Source organism: Uloborus diversus, chromosome 2 (genome assembly GCF_026930045.1).
Source record: "Uloborus diversus isolate 005 chromosome 2, Udiv.v.3.1, whole genome shotgun sequence".
Classification (NCBI taxonomy): Eukaryota; Metazoa; Arthropoda; class Arachnida; order Araneae; family Uloboridae; genus Uloborus; species Uloborus diversus.
This window is the reverse complement of record NC_072732.1, coordinates 352,960-372,943: the sequence shown is the minus strand read 5'-3', so window position 1 is coordinate 372,943 and position 19,984 is coordinate 352,960.

Here is a 19,984-nt window from a genome sequence, read left to right as displayed (position 1 = left end):
CTTACGATGCTGCACCTATAGCGAAAGCCGTCTCTAGGTTGCATCCATGTCCTACACACACGCGCCTACATACACAACTACACACACGCACGCACACACACACATACACACAACTACACACACATTCATGCCTGCACACAGACACAAACACACATACACACATACAAACGCATACACACACGCATACATACAGAACCCACACATACACACACTAAAACATACACACACACAAACACACACGCCTACATACACACACTCATGCCTGCACACAGACGCAAACACATATGCCTACACCACACATACCCCCCACGCACACACATTCATACACACAACTACCCACACACTTATGCCAGCACACAGACACAAACACACATGCCTACACACACATACACATAACCCGCACTCACAAACACATACCCCCACACACAAACACACACGCCTACATACACACACTCGTGATTGCGGAAAACATAATTTGAATTCAAGATGTCAAAATTCAAATTAATTTTTTTTCATTTGTTTCTTTGTTTCTTAAATTTCATATGCTCTTGTAATAATATGTTAAAAATAAAGTTTTGGCAGTTATGTTAAATTTGTGCCTGAAGTTATCTGGATTTTTTTTTTTACTGGCAAGTTTTAGCTATCCTAATCACCTATAAATTCTTTATGTATTCACCACATATGGGAGACGTGACCTCATACATGTATTAAACACATATGGCGGGGGGGGGGGGGGCGTGACCTCATACATGTGTCATCCACAGTGACGCACACAAAGGGAGGTTCAGGGGGTTCGTAATTCGGACCCCTCCCATCCCCTTAAGTTTTTTTTTTTTTTTGATTGAAGATAATGTAGAATTGTAGATTGAATGATTGAAGGTATGTAGAGGCTAAAGTAATTTCAAGAAAAGTAAACAGTAATTTCATATTTAATAAATGAAAAAAAAAATCTCACTTTCTTCCCCTGAAAATCAAATTGTATACGAACATAATTTTTTTCTATAATGAAATTTGCTTCGCTGGTTTTATTTCTAATTATGAGCAAAATAAATGCATGCATTCTTGTCCTTTCCGGTATTTTAATTAAATATTTATTGTTAATAATTTATTTTATTACCTAATGCTAAGCAATAACTAAATACTTTATTTTTTACTGCCCCCTCCCGACTATAGATAAAATCAAAAGAATATGTTTCACGGCACATTGGAATACAATATGAGAATGGTGAATCTTCGATCCTAGCACCCTTCGAAAAACTCACTGATTAACCTCATATGAGGCAGTGAGAAGCAAAGGGATGTAAGTGGCAAAATTAAAAATTTTTAAATAACCAGTACACATAGGTGAACTTCACCTCTGTCTTGGGGCAAGCGATGGTACTGGTAGCCATGGTAGTTGCTGCTATATAGCAGTACTAGCTGCGTTGCCCGGCTTTGCCCGGTCTACCTTGAAAAAACCCATTGCGTCAAGTGAAGTATCTTCAATCACCAGGATTAAATGAAAGAAAAAAAAACCATCATGCAAAATTTTCTCTCCAAGCAATGACGACACGTACTAAAATTACTTTTAAGAAATTAAAATAAAATGAGAAAAGATGGATTTAAAAGGCGTAACCATGGAGACACAAAATAAAATAAGTTTAAGAATTGAAAATGAGAAAGATGGAAATAAACAGTGGATTCAAGAAGCGTTACCGTGGGAAACGCAAAATAAAATGGTTAAAAACTTGAATAGAGAACAGATTTTTGAACTTCATTTTATTCGCTTGTAACTTTTTTTCTAATGGAGATAGAGGGTTAAACTTTCGACCTTAGGTCGAGTTAGATCTGGAGTAAAAAAAGCAGCTCTTTCCAATGCTGTCAAAAAGAAAACTCTCGGACAATTCCTTTACTTTTTATTGATGGATTTAATGAAGAAAGGAGTGCCTAAATTTCAGCTAAGCCTAAAAAATTCGAGCTATAAACGCAAAAAACTCGAGGGTTAAACTTTCGACCTTAGGTCGAGTTAGATCTGGAGTAAAAAAAGCAGCTCTTTCCAATGCTGTCAAAAAGAAAACTGTCGGACAATTCCTTTACTTTTTATTGATGGATTTAATGAAGAAAGTAGTGCCTAAATTTCAGCTAAGCCTAAAAAATTCGAGCTATAAACGCAAAAAACTCCCGCCGCAATTAAGTTAGAGCATTGGAACAAATTGCGTAGAACGCGGAAGATTCTTCCCTTTCCAACGATATATAATATTACTATTTGCGAGTCATTTTTCAACCCCATATTCGGGAATTTATGTAAAAATTGGACTTAGATTGGAATAAAAAAAGAACTATTCATCGGATTATTTTGGAACTGGTCTGCAAACCTTCTCAGGACTTAAAGGAAAAAATTGTGGAAATTTCACCAAAATCGGCCGGGTAGTTCTCGAGTTTTGCGAGTTCAAACACACAGACGCTTTTTGGACACTTCATTTTATACTATGTAGAGATTTAGAAAATAAAATAATAGTTTTAAAAAAAATAAAAAAACACGCTTTCGTAGCAAAATGAACTAAAAAGTGAAAAATAATCTTTGGATGATAGTAGTTGACCAATCACTTAATTTTAATGTAATACAAAAAAGCGTGGGGTGCTGTCTATTTACATTTTTGCTCGGACAACAAATGGAAGAAATTCAAGACAACTGATAAGAAGCCCCCCACGCTTTTTTGTATTACATTAAAATTAAGTGATTGGTCAACTACTATCATCCAAAGATTATTTTTCACTTTTTAGTTCATTTTGCTACGAAAGCGTGTTTTTTTTAGTTTTTTAACCTATTATTTTATTTTTCTGCTTTTTAGTCTAATGTTGGAGAATTATCAGGCGACGAAATTGTTTATAAAACGAGTGCGAGGTAATATCTTACAGTTAAGACAAGGACACCCCGATGGGAAGCTACGGTGAGTCATCGATGTATGTTTGCGGAAATCATATTTATATTATTTTGAAAATTTGAGATGCATTTGAATAAAAGTTTTGTTCAACAATGGTCTGATCAGCAATGAATTGCCAATGGAAGGCTCACCTAGATTTTGGCATGAAATGAGTTAAAAACAATTATATTTCATGTTCTAATTACCTTGGAACATTGGAACAAATTTTGTCTGATGCAGAAAAATTAAAGGTTTTTGTAGATATTTCTAAATAATTTTTGCGAGCATTTTTTGATGTATTTTTTTAAATTTTTCCTTTTTCACATTGTTGGATTTATGCCAAAATATTGATTAAAATTCGAGGAAACTAACAATTAAAAGGGTTAATTAATTAATTTGATTATAGAATATTGCATTGTCATCGGGTCTGAGATCGCGTGCCAAATTTCAAAAGAATCCGATCGCAGGAAGTGGGCGAAATTTGAGCTGCAAAATTCCATTACAAGATACATACATACATACATACATACAGGTGAAGCTAATAAAAGCGTGTTAAAAAAACAATGAAAGCCTACCTAGGATGTTATCTTTAAACGCGTTTCACTCAAAACTTGAAAATGTCCACTTACAGCCCTTTGTTTCTCACTGCGTCATATGGTAAGGGGGAGAGTGTGATCTCTTTGCAGCGTTCAGAGGGGGGGGGGGGAGCAGGACATAAAAAATTGTGAACCCTGTTTTAAATGACCCTTGTTTTAAACCAAGCAGTGGAATCAGAAGGTAAATAACCAACTGTGACTCCTGGAGTTTTAGAGGTTCCGACTCCTGGAGTTTTAAAGCCTTTAACTCCATCTCTTTTAATCCAAAGCCAGTCAGACTCTACGGTTTCAACTCCCCCCGCTCATATGTTACGTCGTTCCCAACTGTAATGTAACTTAAATGCGGCTTACTTTTCTAATTTTGTAGTACTGCTTGATTCACAGTAAAAACTCCATTTTTTAACACGCTTTTATTAGCTTCACCTGTATGTATGTATGTATGTATCTTGTAACGGAATCTTGCAGCTCAAATTTCGCCCACTTCCTGCGATCGGATTCTTTTGAAATTTGGCACGAGACCTCAGACCCGATGACAATGCGAAATTCTATATTCAAATTAACTCTTTTAATTGTTAGTTTCCTCCCATTTTAATCACTATTTTGGCATAAATCCAACAATGTGAAAAAGGAAAAATTAACAAAAATACATTAAAAAATGCTCGCAAAAATTATTTTAAAATATCTACAAAAACGTTTCATTTTTCTGCATCAGACAAAATGTGTTCCCATGTTCCAAGGTAATTAGAACATGAAATATAATTGTTTTTAACTAATTCCATGCCAAAATTGAGGTGAGCCTTCCATTGGAAATTCATTGCTGATCAGACCATTGTTGAACAAAACTTTTATTCAAATGCATCTCAAATTTTCAAAGTTATGTAGATATGATTTCCGCACACATACATCGATGACTGAGATGGATTAGACAATGACTCCACAGGCAATTTATCAGCGAAGTTGAATGTTTTTAGAGCTCGGCTTTTACACTTTAAGGGGTACAGTTGCTCTTTTTGGAGTTCGAGAGACCAAATTTCGAATGCCAAACGAGACCTTTAGTCGCTTTTTTTGGGTAAATTTCATGAATATAAAAAATTTTGAACAGTGTTGAAATGAATATTTTTTTTCGTAAAACAAGTTAAACTAAAAAGAAGAAAATAAAAAAAAGTTTAAAAATCTAAATAAAAACACGCTTACGTAGCAAAATGAACTAAAAAGTGAAAAATAATCTTTGGATGATAGTAGTTGACCAATCACTTAATTTTAATGTGATACAAAAAAGCGTGGGGGGGGGGGGCTTCTTATCAGTTGTCTTGAATTTCTTCCATTTGTTGTCCATGGAAAAATGTAAATAGACAGCACCCCACGGTTTTTTGTATTACATTAAAATTAAGTGATTGGTCAACTACTATCATCCAAAGATTATTTTTCACTTTTTAGCTCATTTTGCTACGAAAGCGTGTTTTTTTAGTTTTTTAAACTTTTATTTTATTCCCGTTCTGTCCTCCTCTCCTATGTACCAAATTTTGATGAACTGGATGACAGTAAAGTCTGTTTGGAAAGTTTATCTTTTACTTTTCGCAACTAAGAGAAGCATGATGTAAAGATTGCTTTGAGGCTACAAATAATGAACCATTTGCCATGTCAACATATTACTGGTGTAGTCTGAATTCATACAAGCAAAACGCAAGCTTCAAGTAAACCTAAATTTAAAGTCAAAATCTAGGACTTGAATTTCTTTGATAGATTTCCCACTTTTGCAGAAAAATAAAATATGGGTGATTCTCCAAAAACCTAACATTGTCTATCATTAACTCTTTTTTTTTTAAATGCTTTTATTATTATTATTATTATTATTTATTTATTTATTTATTTATTTATTTAATACTAGCATTCCCGTACCCGGCATTGCTCGGGTAATGGAATTAGCAGGGATTAACAGTTCTTGGTGCACCTAGTTACGAAAATCCCCTATAATAATTACTTATTACCTATAATTTTTTTCTAATTTTGGGAGGATCCCGGGGCCCCTGGATTCCTTATATATATGCACTTGTCCTTAACCGATCTTTAACTGTTATTAACGATCCTTTCAAAGTATTGATTATCTTTGCAAACACAGGCCATCCAAATTTTATTGTTATACCTATGTTTAAGCAAAAACTTCTTTGTATACAACATTTTTAGTTTTTTTTCTGGTGCTAAAATTATTAAGCTGCTTGATGAACCGGCTTTGGAGCAAGCTACATAACATTGGCCGTGTGAAAAAAAAGTCTTCTCTTAAATCGATCCCTGCTACTTTTAATGTCTGTCCTTGTGACTGATAATGGTTATTGCAAAGCAAACTTTAACAGGAAACTGCACTCTTCTAAATTCAAAAGGATAGTCCGCCTGTGATGATGTTCTTAATAAACTTCGCTTCTAGTTTTGAAAAAATGAAAGCAAAAGACAGAAACATTAAGATTTGACTTGAGAAAAGCCTCGAAGAATCACGTGAGAAACAAAAACAATATCAAACTTATAGTTCGCTATCAACCAAAAGTTGAGATGAAGTATTGAATAATGATTTGAATGGAGGAAAGCCTTCGAAAATAAGGGATTTGAATTTCAATGACAGGTTTTAACTTCGCAGAAATTAATGGGTTTTAATTAATTTCTCCCGAACTAAATGAGATTTCGAAAAATCCTTTCTTAGTGGTTACTTTCGTAATCATGCGGACATGCCTGCCAAATTTCAAGTCTGAAGCTTCAGTGGTTTTGGCTGTGCGTTGATATATATATATATGTATATATATATGTTATCTCAGGACATTGATTTTTATATATTAAGATTTACTGCGTTTTTGTGAGGAACTTAATAAGGGAAAAATAAAAATATTTACTTTAATCATATTACATTTTAGCTGTGCTGACCTGGTATACAAAACGCCTCAAAGTGTTAATACGTTGTTCTAGAGGAGGGAGAGGGGGATTAGAAAGAAGGAACGCCTCTTCCACAAGTCCATCTTTTTGGACAAATAACCAGGAAGTTCTTCTGCCTTTATTACTGTCTTTGCTGTTGCTGAAGATTAAGCTGACTCATTACCGAAATAGGAAGTCTTAAAGATAGGCGACATTCAAGATGAAAAAGTCGCCTAGTCTGAAGTGGACACTTTAACAGTCGCTGTCGCTTCGTTAACATTTAAAGATATCCGCAATCTAATCGCCGAGTCTAGAATCTTCCATTTATCGTTAAGAATGTTCGTTCCGAAAACTTTCGAGTCACTCTCTGGTGAAAATAGTTGTTCATGTATGTTATGGTGCAGAAGTTGACAAATGTTTGCTTTCAGTCGGGGAAATTGAGCATTCGCTCTTAGTTAATAGTGAGTACCAAAATTTTTTGACTCAAACAATGTCACATCAAAACAAAAGATACCAACACCAAGTTTTTTTTGAGCAATCACGATTGCTTATTGTTCTCATTTGACTGTTTTGATGTCCTATCTTTTTATTTTCCCACCGCCACCCTCCGCAGCATCACCGTCGACCGGGTCCTCACGATGCTGCTCCTATAGCGAAAGTCGTCTCCAGGTTGCTTCCATGTCCTACACACACGCGCATACATACACAACTACACACACACGCACGCACATACATACACAACTACACACACACGCACGCACATACATACACAACTACACACACACGCACGCACACACACAAACACACACACATACACAAACACATATGCCTACACACACATTCACATACCCCCCCCCCCACACACATTTATCTACCCAACTACCCACACACTTATGCCAGCACACAGACACAAACACACATGCCTCCCCCCCACCCATACACCCATACACATGCCCCCTACACACACACACGCACGCACACACACAAACACACACACATACACACAACTACCCACACATTCATGCCCGCACACAGACACAAACACATATGCCTACACACACATTCACATACCCCCCCACACACACATTTATCTACCCAACTACCCACACACTTATGCCAGCACACAGACACAAACACACATGCCTACACACCCATACACATGCCCCCTACACACACACACACGCACGCACACACACAAACACACACAACTACCCACACATTCATGCCCGCACACAGACACAAACACATATGCCTACACACACATTCACATACCCCCCCACACACACATTTATCTACCCAACTACCCACACACTTATGCCAGCACACAGACACAAACACACATGCCTACACACCCATACACATGCCCCCTACACACACACACACGCACGCACACACACAACTACCCACACATTCATGCCCGCACACAGACACAAACACATATGCCGACACACACATTCACATACCCCCCCCCACACACACATTTATCTACCCAACTACCCACACACTTATGCCAGCACACAGAAACAAACACACATGCCTACACACCCATACACATGCCCCCTACACACACACACACGCACGCACACACACATACACACAACTACCCACACATTCATGCCCGCACACAGACACAAACACATATGCCTACACACACATTCACATACCCCCCCCCCACACACACATTTATCTACCCAACTACCCACACACTTATGCCAGCACACAGAAACAAACACACATGCCTACACACCCATACACATGCCCCCTAAACACAAACACACAACCCCCCACACACAAACACACACGCCTACATACACACACTAGTGATTGCGAAAAACATAATTTGAATTCAAGATGTCAAAATTCAAATTATTATTTTTTTTTTAACTTAAGGGATTTTACACTACTTTTCTAAAAGATCCGGCATATTAACCACCCGTATTTCGATACGACCTTGTGTGAGTTGTGCTGGAAGGAATATCGAAAGATGTGCGCCATTTGTTTGCAGTAGTAGCGATGGCTCATGCTTTGTTGAGGAGCCTATTCGAAATGGTGGATTTTCGATTTCTTCTCAGCAAGAATTTTACGTTCTGCTTCGAGTTGCCTGACATGATATTGTTTTAGATAGAAGAAAATGCTCTTTGAGTGAAAACTCCTATATATACTTCAGTTAAAGCTACTATTTGGTGTTATATACAGTGGCTCTAGTTTGAGTATCAAACTTTGGAGCCGCAGAAGGGAAAAAAAAATTAATTTGAATTTTGACATCTGGAATTCAAATTATGTTTTTCGCAATCACGAGTGTGTGTATGTAGGCATGTGTGTTTGTGTCTGTGTGCAGGTATGAGTGTGTAGGTAGTTGTGTGTATGAGTGCTTGTGGTAGGGGGGGGAATGTGTATGTGTGTGTAGGCATATGTGTTTGTGTCTGTGTGCAGGCATGAGTGTGTGGGTAGTTGTGTGTAGGTGTGTGTATGTGTAGGTGTCTGTATGTATGCGTGTGCATGTGTGTATGTGTATGTTTGTGTATGTGTTTGTGTGTGTGTGTGCATGTGTTTGGGTAGTTGTGTATGTATGCGCGTGTGTGTAGGACATTGACGCAAACTGGAGACGGCTTTCGCTAGAGGAGCCGCATCATGAGGAGCCGGTCGACGGTGATGCTGCAGAGGGTGCTGGCGGGAAAATAAAATGATAGCGCATCAAAACAGTCAAATGAAAGCAATAAGCAATCGTGATTGCTCAAAAAAGCCGTGGTCTACCTCAGACCGTTACCACGCTGAAAAATGCGAGGACCTCCATCCAGGCATCTCCAAAGTGTTCAGTGTTTCGCTGGTCAGCGATGTTCTGACAGGAATGTAACAAAAATCCCGGACAGTTTTCATTGTGGTCGTTTTTCAAGCTGACCCGGATCTTGTCGGAACCAAATGCGAAATTCTTGCTACGGAGAAATTAAAGGAAAGAAAAACATTTCGAGTAAGATCTACCAGAACACATGACGATACTATTGTCACTGAAAGTGACACATATCTTTCGATACCACCGCATCTGCACCACAATGCACACGGTACCCTCTCCGAATACGGTACTGTACCTAACTGTCAAGACATTTGTTGCAACGTGTTTTACTTGTTTGCCGCCGAAGAAATAAGAAAGTTCCTTATCGCCTGCAATCCCCACTCCCCCCCCCCCAAAAAAACTTTTTAATTCATGGGATAAATGATTACTAACGATATCCTCCCTCTCCGGTCTGATCATCATGCACACTGGTCCTTGCTTCGTAGAACATTAAGCCCCTCTCCGATGACTCGTTCATTGCACTTTATTTTTGTTTATAAATATCACTAGGCTTAACGTTTTGAACGTTCAGAAAACGAATGACACTTAATGTTTCACATCTAGCGTGATTTTCGATCGACGACATCCTTTGAGATCGCAGCGCAACTAAATACCAGGAATCAGCTCCCATGGCAATGGTAGGGGGGGGGGGGCGGCTTAGCAATAGTTCTTCACTTTCTGGAGGACCCTCGTAGGCTGCTAACAAGGTGTAGAGAAGATACTGTAGAAAAATACGAAATAGAAACCATAAGAATTATAAATTTAAGTAAAACTTTGATATACCCACACACACCCCCCCCCCCAAAAAAAAAATACGCGCCATATCTGGAACTCCCTACGGACTTTTTAGGGTTGCTGTTTCTTATTTTGGTGTTGCCAATTTAGGTTTTTTCAGCTTTTAGGTTTTTGCTGTTGCCAAATTTAGTATTTTCTTGAAAAAAAGGTGCCAAAAACAGGTATTTTTGCTTGGCGAGAAAAAAACGCCGCCAAATTTCCGATTTTTTTTGGGGGGGGGGTATATCAAAGTAGTTCCTAAATTTATAGTGTAAGAGAGAAAACAGTGTTTAAGAGTTAGGAAGGCTGCTAAAGACAAATAAGCTCAAGAAAAAAAAAAGTCTGTCGAATAATCATGAGTATTTGAAAACGTTTTTGAGGGAAACAAGCTGCAAATCAGGTTACAGGAGATACAGTATAGCTTAAACGTTTTTCAGTTCAATTGCGAAATGCAGCTTCAACCATTCAAGGCTTCGTATGCAAACATTGTTTTGATGACCAACAAGTTCAAACAAAGGCTCACCTTAAGCAATTAAATAACTTAACTGAGTGTTTTCGTGAGTGGCAGCGGGAATTTAATATTAATAGAACGTCCTTTTTTTTTTCAAATAAGTAAGACTTGAACGTTTACTTGACTGTAAAAACTTTCAAGAACTTCCAATTTGTTGAAGATTTCGGTAAGTAAGTTATTAATAAGTTTTCCAGTGTATCAAAAGATGATGTATAACAAAATAAAGAAATGTTTTTATTAAAGAATGACTTTGGTCTGATTTGCTTAGATTCAACTTTACGATGAAATCTGCAGCTTGATGATGGATTAGGTAATGGAATCTTGATGCATTCCCAAGGTGCAGGTTTCATCGTCATTGTGGATTTATCAAATCATAATTATAATTTAAGGCGAAAACTTCGTGCTATTTAGTTTAGCTTCCTATTTCTTGAAGAACAATTTGTCTCTTCAAGCACTTGATTTTACTTATGTGGCGGGTTGTTTTACTTTTTAACAGTTCTCATTCGTTATTCGGTGGACTTTTTTTCACTTTAATTTTTCGCCGTGCTTTGTGGCTAGTTTTGTAAAGTCGTTGCTTTCATTGAATAGAGTATCAGCTTTGCTACAGCACAAAAATTACCAAATTGAACGAAAGTTGTGCCTCAGAAGCAGAAGGGGTATAACTTTGATATACCCCCCCCCCCCCCAAAAAAAAAAAAAAAAAATACGTGCCAATTCTGGCACATTCTACAGACTTTTTAGGGTTGCTGTTTCTTATTTTGGTGTTGCCAATTTAGGTTTTTCCAGCTTTTAGGTTTTTGCTTTTGCCAAATTTAGTATCTTCTTGTATTCTATTCTATTCAAGAGTCACAACTGACTACAACTGTATTTATGTCGAGGACTGCATTACCGATAGATGGCAGCACCATCACCGGATCGAACAGTTAATGAGAATTTAGAACTAGTCCAAGAGCTAATAGCTACCTGGTACTAGCACCCCCAGAGGTATCGTTTCACTTGGAGGACATTGAGACCACGAGCCTATTTAACGTCGCCCAGTCCCCTTTAATGACGACGGTGGGTCTTCGACCAGCGGGGATCGAACCCGAGCCCCTCCGGCCCCGAGTCCAATGCCCTACCGATCAGGCTACCACGGCCCATCTTCTTGTATTTTGTACCATTTCTGGGTTTTTTTTTTTTTTTTAAAGTTTTGTGGCAATAAAAACAGGTATTTTGCTTGGCGAGGGGAAAAAGTCTCCAAATTTCCGATTTGGGGGGTATATCAAAGTAGTTCCGCAGAAGGACGTACAGTGGCTCCCAAAAGTGTTCGTACACTTTGAAATTTTTTAGTAAAACCAAAATAACGCGAAACTGAATTCGAATATGAAGTCCAATTTTTTTTGCATTATTCCTATGTCATTCTAAACACAGTAGGCTCTCTATTTAACGACTTTCAAGGGACCACAAAAAATCGTCCTTGAGTCGAAAGCGTCCTTAAATGGAATGCTTTTAACATTATAGTGGAACATCTGGGACCGTGAAAAGCCGTCGTTAAATGGAGAAATTCGTTAAATAGAGCGTCGTTAAACAGAGAGCCTTAAAACCCCCGAGTTTTTTCAAAATACTGACGGATCTTCTTTTTGAAATGGGTCAAAAAATGAAGAGACAGAGAAATAACACGCCACAAAAGTCATCGTACACTCAAATATTTTCGAATAAATTCATAATTAGAATTATCATATGTCAATTTTTTATTATTTTTGCATTGTGTTTACCATTAAAAGTCATTTAGCTTTAATTTATTGTTTATTTATTCCTTAATATTATGCTTATTACTTTAAAATGGCTGGTATTCGTAAAAAAACAAACACGACTCAAAATTTGAATTTTTTCCTCACAGTAGCAGTAAATTGGTTTGAAATGTCTCTAAGTTAGTAAATTTATTCTATTCTATAGTAAAGTGCTTGATAAACTGCTTTAAAGAAAAGAATCGGACCGAAAACAAGGTAAGAAAAGTTCAACCGGCTAAGTTGACAAAGCGTGATCGGAGCTTTACAGTTAAAAAATTTCAAAAATACACAACAGCCGACCACTGGTCAAGACAAGGTGTTATTTTATCTGGCGCCACCTGCCAGATAAATTGCTTTACAACAAAATTTGCATAAACCACAATAAATAAAGAATTGAATAATTAAAAATAGAAAACAGTTCAAAGTTCTTTTCTGATCCGTTTCACAACACTATCACCTTTACGATTTGCTTGAATCAAAAATTAAATAATGCTATTTTTGAAACCGGATTCCGGAAGTTCCTTATCGCCTGCAATCCCCACTCCCCCCCCCAAAAAAAACTTTTTAATTCATGGGATAAATGATTACTAACGATATCCTCCCTCTCCGGTCTGATCATCATGCACACTGGTCCTTGCTTCGTAGAACATTAAGCCCCTCTCCGATGACTCGTTCATTGCACTTTATTTTTGTTTATAAATATCACTAGGCTTAACGTTTTGAACGTTCAGAAAACGAATGACACTTAATGTTTCACATCTAGCGTGATTTTCGATCGACGACATCCTTTGAGATCGCAGCGCAACTAAATACCAGGAATCAGCTCCCATGGCAATGGTAGGGGGGGGGGGGCGGCTTAGCAATAGTTCTTCACTTTCTGGAGGACCCTCGTAGGCTGCTAACAAGGTGTAGAGAAGATACTGTAGAAAAATACGAAATAGAAACCATAAGAATTATAAATTTAAGTAAAACTTTGATATACCCACACACACCCCCCCCCCCCAAAAAAAAAAAAATACGCGCCATATCTGGAACTCCCTACGGACTTTTTAGGGTTGCTGTTTCTTATTTTGGTGTTGCCAATTTAGGTTTTTTCAGCTTTTAGGTTTTTGCTGTTGCCAAATTTAGTATTTTCTTGAAAAAAAGGTGCCAAAAACAGGTATTTTTGCTTGGCGAGAAAAAAACGCCGCCAAATTTCCGATTTTTTGGGGGGGGGGGGGGTATATCAAAGTAGTTCCTAAATTTATAGTGTAAGAGAGAAAACAGTGTTTAAGAGTTAGGAAGGCTGCTAAAGACAAATAAGCTCAAGAAAAAAAAAAGTCTGTCGAATACTCATGAGTATTTGAAAACGTTTTTGAGGGAAACAAGCTGCAAATCAGGTTACAGGAGATACAGTATAGCTTAAACGTTTTTCAGTTCAATTGCGAAATGCAGCTTCAACCATTCAAGGCTTCGTATGCAAACATTGTTTTGATGACCAACAAGTTCAAACAAAGGCTCACCTTAAGCAATTAAATAACTTAACTGAGTGTTTTCGTGAGTGGCAGCGGGAATTTAATATTAATAGAACGTCCTTTTTTTTTTCAAATAAGTAAGACTTGAACGTTTACTTGACTGTAAAAACTTTCAAGAACTTCCAATTTGTTGAAGATTTCGGTAAGTAAGTTATTAATAAGTTTTCCAGTGTATCAAAAGATGATGTATAACAAAATAAAGAAATGTTTTTATTAAAGAATGACTTTGGTCTGATTTGCTTAGATTCAACTTTACGATGAAATCTGCAGCTTGATGATGGATTAGGTAATGGAATCTTGATGCATTCCCAAGGTGCAGGTTTCATCGTCATTGTGGATTTATCAAATCATAATTATAATTTAAGGCGAAAACTTCGTGCTATTTAGTTTAGCTTCCTATTTCTTGAAGAACAATTTGTCTCTTCAAGCACTTGATTTTACTTATGTGGCGGGTTGTTTTACTTTTTAACAGTTCTCATTCGTTATTCGGTGGACTTTTTTTCACTTTAATTTTTCGCCGTGCTTTGTGGCTAGTTTTGTAAAGTCGTTGCTTTCATTGAATAGAGTATCAGCTTTGCTACAGCACAAAAATTACCAAATTGAACGAAAGTTGTGCCTCAGAAGCAGAAGGGGTATAACTTTGATATACCCCCCCCCCCAAAAAAAAAAAAAAAAAATACGTGCCAATTCTGGCACATTCTACAGACTTTTTAGGGTTGCTGTTTCTTATTTTGGTGTTGCCAATTTAGGTTTTTCCAGCTTTTAGGTTTTTGCTTTTGCCAAATTTAGTATCTTCTTGTATTCTATTCTATTCAAGAGTCACAACTGACTACAACTGTATTTATGTCGAGGACTGCATTACCGATAGATGGCAGCACCATCACCGGATCGAACAGTTAATGAGAATTTAGAACTAGTCCAAGAGCTAATAGCTACCTGGTACTAGCACCCCCAGAGGTATCGTTTCACTTGGAGGACATTGAGACCACGAGCCTATTTAACGTCGCCCAGTCCCCTTTAATGACGACGGTGGGTCTTCGACCAGCGGGGATCGAACCCGAGCCCCTCCGGCCCCGAGTCCAATGCCCTACCGATCAGGCTACCACGGCCCATCTTCTTGTATTTTGTACCATTTCTGGGTTTTTTTTTTTTTTTTTAAAGTTTTGTGGCAATAAAAACAGGTATTTTGCTTGGCGAGGGGAAAAAGTCTCCAAATTTCCGATTTGGGGGGTATATCAAAGTAGTTCCGCAGAAGGACGTACAGTGGCTCCCAAAAGTGTTCGTACACTTTGAAATTTTTTAGTAAAACCAAAATAACGCGAAACTGAATTCGAATATGAAGTCCAATTTTTTTTGCATTATTCCTATGTCATTCTAAACACAGTAGGCTCTCTATTTAACGACTTTCAAGGGACCACAAAAAATCGTCCTTGAGTCGAAAGCGTCCTTAAATGGAATGCTTTTAACATTATAGTGGAACATCTGGGACCGTGAAAAGCCGTCGTTAAATGGAGAAATTCGTTAAATAGAGCGTCGTTAAACAGAGAGCCTTAAAACCCCCGAGTTTTTTCAAAATACTGACGGATCTTCTTTTTGAAATGGGTCAAAAAATGAAGAGACAGAGAAATAACACGCCACAAAAGTCATCGTACACTCAAATATTTTCGAATAAATTCATAATTAGAATTATCATATGTCAATTTTTTATTATTTTTGCATTGTGTTTACCATTAAAAGTCATTTAGCTTTAATTTATTGTTTATTTATTCCTTAATATTATGCTTATTACTTTAAAATGGCTGGTATTCGTAAAAAAACAAACACGACTCAAAATTTGAATTTTTTCCTCACAGTAGCAGTAAATTGGTTTGAAATGTCTCTAAGTTAGTAAATTTATTCTATTCTATAGTAAAGTGCTTGATAAACTGCTTTAAAGAAAAGAATCGGACCGAAAACAAGGTAAGAAAAGTTCAACCGGCTAAGTTGACAAAGCGTGATCGGAGCTTTACAGTTAAAAAATTTCAAAAATACACAACAGCCGACCACTGGTCAAGACAAGGTGTTATTTTATCTGGCGCCACCTGCCAGATAAATTGCTTTACAACAAAATTTGCATAAACCACAATAAATAAAGAATTGAATAATTAAAAATAGAAAACAGTTCAAAGTTCTTTTCTGATCCGTTTCACAACACTATCACCTTTACGATTTGCTTGAATCAAAAATTAAATAATGCTATTTTTGAAACCGGACCACACTTTTAAAGGGTACAATTTTCGCACAGGTCAATGTACCATTTTGGGTTTTCCCTTTCACAACTCTTGCCCGTCCATCTCTTCCAGTACACAGTTCCTGAATACGCGCGATTAGCCAGTTAATTCGTTTGAGATTTTCGCTTCCGACCAATACAATGTCCCCTAATTTCAGCTCACAATGAGTTTGTCCATGTCTCTGCACTAATTGTCCGAGGTACTCCTTGCGGAAACGACTTCGAAGTTGTTCCCGCGACTCTTTGCAAAAAACGTTGGCGTACTAAAAGTTTATCTCGATCCAACAGGTCCAAATGTGGGGTACCTGAAAATTTAATGTCCTGTATAAACATAGAAGGTGTTAAAGGCGTTAAATCCTCCGTGTCGTTCGAGACATAGTTTAGAGGACGACAGTTTATTACCGATCCCACGTCACATAGGAGAGTATAAGTAATTCCTCATAGGTTACGGATGCTTGTCCCAAGACTTGCACTAATAATTCCTTAGTGGTACGAACTCCCGCCATCCGCCCCACCACGTAACTATAGGCGGAATAAAATTCCAAGTGATGGGGCTTAACGTTTCCAGCGATATATCACTTTTTTCCAATCTATTTTTCTCAGCAATCTTGACGCTCCAACAAAACTAGTCCCATTGTCGGTGTACACAACAGACGGATGACCTCTTCGGGCTGTGAAACGGTGAAGTGCTTGTATGAAGATCTCTGTGCTTATGGACGACACCAACTCTAAATGTCTTCTTCTTCTTCTTGCTTATCTCTCTGTTCTGAATCAGATCAGATCCATGAGGTTGTTCGCCTTAATCAACTTCAAGACAGAAGCACGTCTCTTCAGTAGATCCTCGCGTACCAAACCATCATAAAAAATCAGATGCTGTGCAGTGGCCTCTTCAGTATGACATTTGGTGCAAACTGGGAAAATCCTATTACCATGGGAAAATCTGAGGGTTTTTAGATGACCTGTGCTCAGGCGAGCCAAAGCAGTTTGACTTCTCCTGTCACCCTCAAATCCAAGGGAGGCACCAGGACCCTCGCAAAAATACCATGGATGCTCAGGAGGAACTCTAAATGTACGCATCGGCATACCGCACTATCCAAGCCTTAGTTCTATTCCAGAGAATAAGCGGACCGCATAAATCTGTTCCGCAGACCTCAAAGGCGAAAGCATCACGAACTCGGTCCAGTGGTAACTGAATCGATCCAGTAGTCGGAGGTTTTGCAGTAAATCATAGACTAATAATAAGAGTAGACCGAGCTATGGCAACCCTTTTGCTGCTCATAAACCAAACCATGTGACTGGTGGATATCCTAGCAACAGCGGGCGTGGATCGTAGCAGACGATCAACAATAAATAAAATAAATTGAATTGATGGAACACGGAAGAACGATCTTTTATGGAGTCCGATTTGTAAATTTGTTATTCTAAGTTGTAAATATTTCGTTAATATGGTGAGTTTTTCGTTTAGATAGTATTGTGCATTTTCTTTAGTCCATTTCAATAACTCTCTAAGCAATAAAAGATGCAAGCGACCAAGAAGAATCGGCAAACGGTAAGATTTTTACCTACAGTTTCAATTTAAGATACCAATTAGTACATTTTTGCGTTAACGCAAAACGTTTACGCCATTACGTTCACGCTAACGTTGACAGCTTCAAATGAAATAAAAGTTACCGAAAACTGATCAAAAACTATTACTAATGTCAAAATAATGCATAAGTAAAAGAAAAACAGTTCAATCTCTGCACCTGGAAGTTTTTTTTAATGAAAACACATTGTCTTAAAATACATGTCGAGTGCCAAACTATAGATAATGCTGCCATCTAGCAACCATGCTGCCAGAGTCTTCGCCAAGCCCTTCCACTAGTCACATGATACATCTATGAACCAATTTTCTTCATCAGCAAGAATGAGAAAGCTCGGTCTACTCTTATTATTAGTCTATGCAGTAAATCTTTTGCATCGAACACAGTTCTTAACAATTGACCGGGATTGTGCGTCTAGCACCAATTATCCAAAATTCTTCTCCCATTATAACAGTCAATGCTTGAGTTCCAGCATGTGAATATTTCGAGTGATAGTCTCTGACTAAACAGTACGCTATGTAGTGCTTAGATGGCAACAAAATAGGATACCAGAATTCATAGGAATCTTCACTTTCGACGATTCGTGTTCTTAACCCGAGATTGCTCGCGCGACCAAAACGAACGGGAGTGCTCGCGCAGGGTATCTCATTCCCCTAGGAAGTTTCTTAGTATTTTCGAGTTCAAAAGAGCATAAATATAAAATTCTTTCTTAAAAGACTTGCATTCAATTTCTACATTTTTTTTTTTGAAAATGCATGCCATATGGTCCATGCAAATGTTTTTGCCATTTTTACACACAAATTTGGTTTTTGTCTTTCATATTGGGGCTTTCAGTACAGCTTTTGTACGTTGATTTTGCATTTTTAGCAGGGGATGCAATGTCTTCACTAGATCCTAGTTTTAATTTTAAGTCTCTTGGAAGCATTGCGTATGCTTTAGTTCAGAACTGTAGCAGAAATACTCGCGCAGGGTATGATACACCCGTAGAAGTCAATTCCAAATAAACTAATTTTAGAATGTCCCCACCGTTTCTACCCCTTTAAGGTTATGACCTATGGGACCGCTACTCAAAGAATCGTCCACTTCCAAAAAAAAAAAAGGTGAAACAAACTTGATTGAAAGCGAAGAGGTGGGTATGCCATACCCTGCGCGAGCAATCTCGGGTTATACCATTTTGGTCTCTTATGGTCAAAATGCCACCGATAGAGTCTCCCATATCCGGAAAACTTTCCGCCTGAACAAGAGCAAGAAGGGCGATTTTAGACTCTTTTATTTCGGAATCTAGCAAGAAACGTTCTCGAATTACCGTTATTTTTTTGACAATTTTTAATAAATCTTTTCACCAACTTAAAACTCTTATCGTTTTTGAAAATTTAGAAAACTTCTCGTACCATTTTTATAGACTTCTAGAAAACTTCTCGTACCTACCACTTTCAACTACAGCACTAAGATTCAAACATATGCTTTTCTTGCGTTCTGCAAAAACTAAAGTTTCACTTGCTTTAACCTCAGATTTCGGCCAATTATCTTTAGAACTTTTAAGCCAAACAGGCCCACGCCACCAATCCGATTTAGAAAACTGAAGAGGAAGACAACCGCGTGAAGGTAAATCTCGAAGTTTAAATGACTTGAAATATGTGACCACTGATTTGTATTTGTAACTGAGCAAATTTCTCTTGCACGATTACCCACAAAAGTTCCCCACGCGTCATTTCTTTGAATCCAAAATAATGCTGTGCTGGAATCTGTTCAAAAATGTCTATCGCTACATGTAATGTGAGTGCTTCCGACACGTATTTAGAAAGGCGCACACCTAACACACACGACATAAGCTCTAGACGCGGAATAGTAATTTCTTTTATTGGAGCAACTCTCGACTTGGCTGCTATAAACCTAACAAATATTTCCCCTTCACTCTCGGACCTCAAAAAAAAAAAAAAAAAAAAAACAGTTGCATAAGCTAATATAGAATTGGCACTGACCAGACGAGTGACCGAAACAATGGTTCGGTTCAACTCTTAATATTATACTTGCCTTGCCTGCAATATTCGAATTGAACCCTTGCAGTTCTATTATATCTATCTAAATTGCCACCTTCATAATGAACAGATATAGATTTAAGAAATACTGTTTAATAACTAAATATGCTCAGTCTATCACAAACAGGCCAGAGTTAACCACCTTGTTTGAACATGTGCTGGAAAATACACGAATAGCAAAGCTTCATCAAGCAATTCAACTTGCAAGGAATGAAAATCTTCCCTCATGATTGGCGATAATTGATGAATGTCTAATGTAATATTATCTATGTAGAGCGTAAGTTTTTCAACTCCTTTG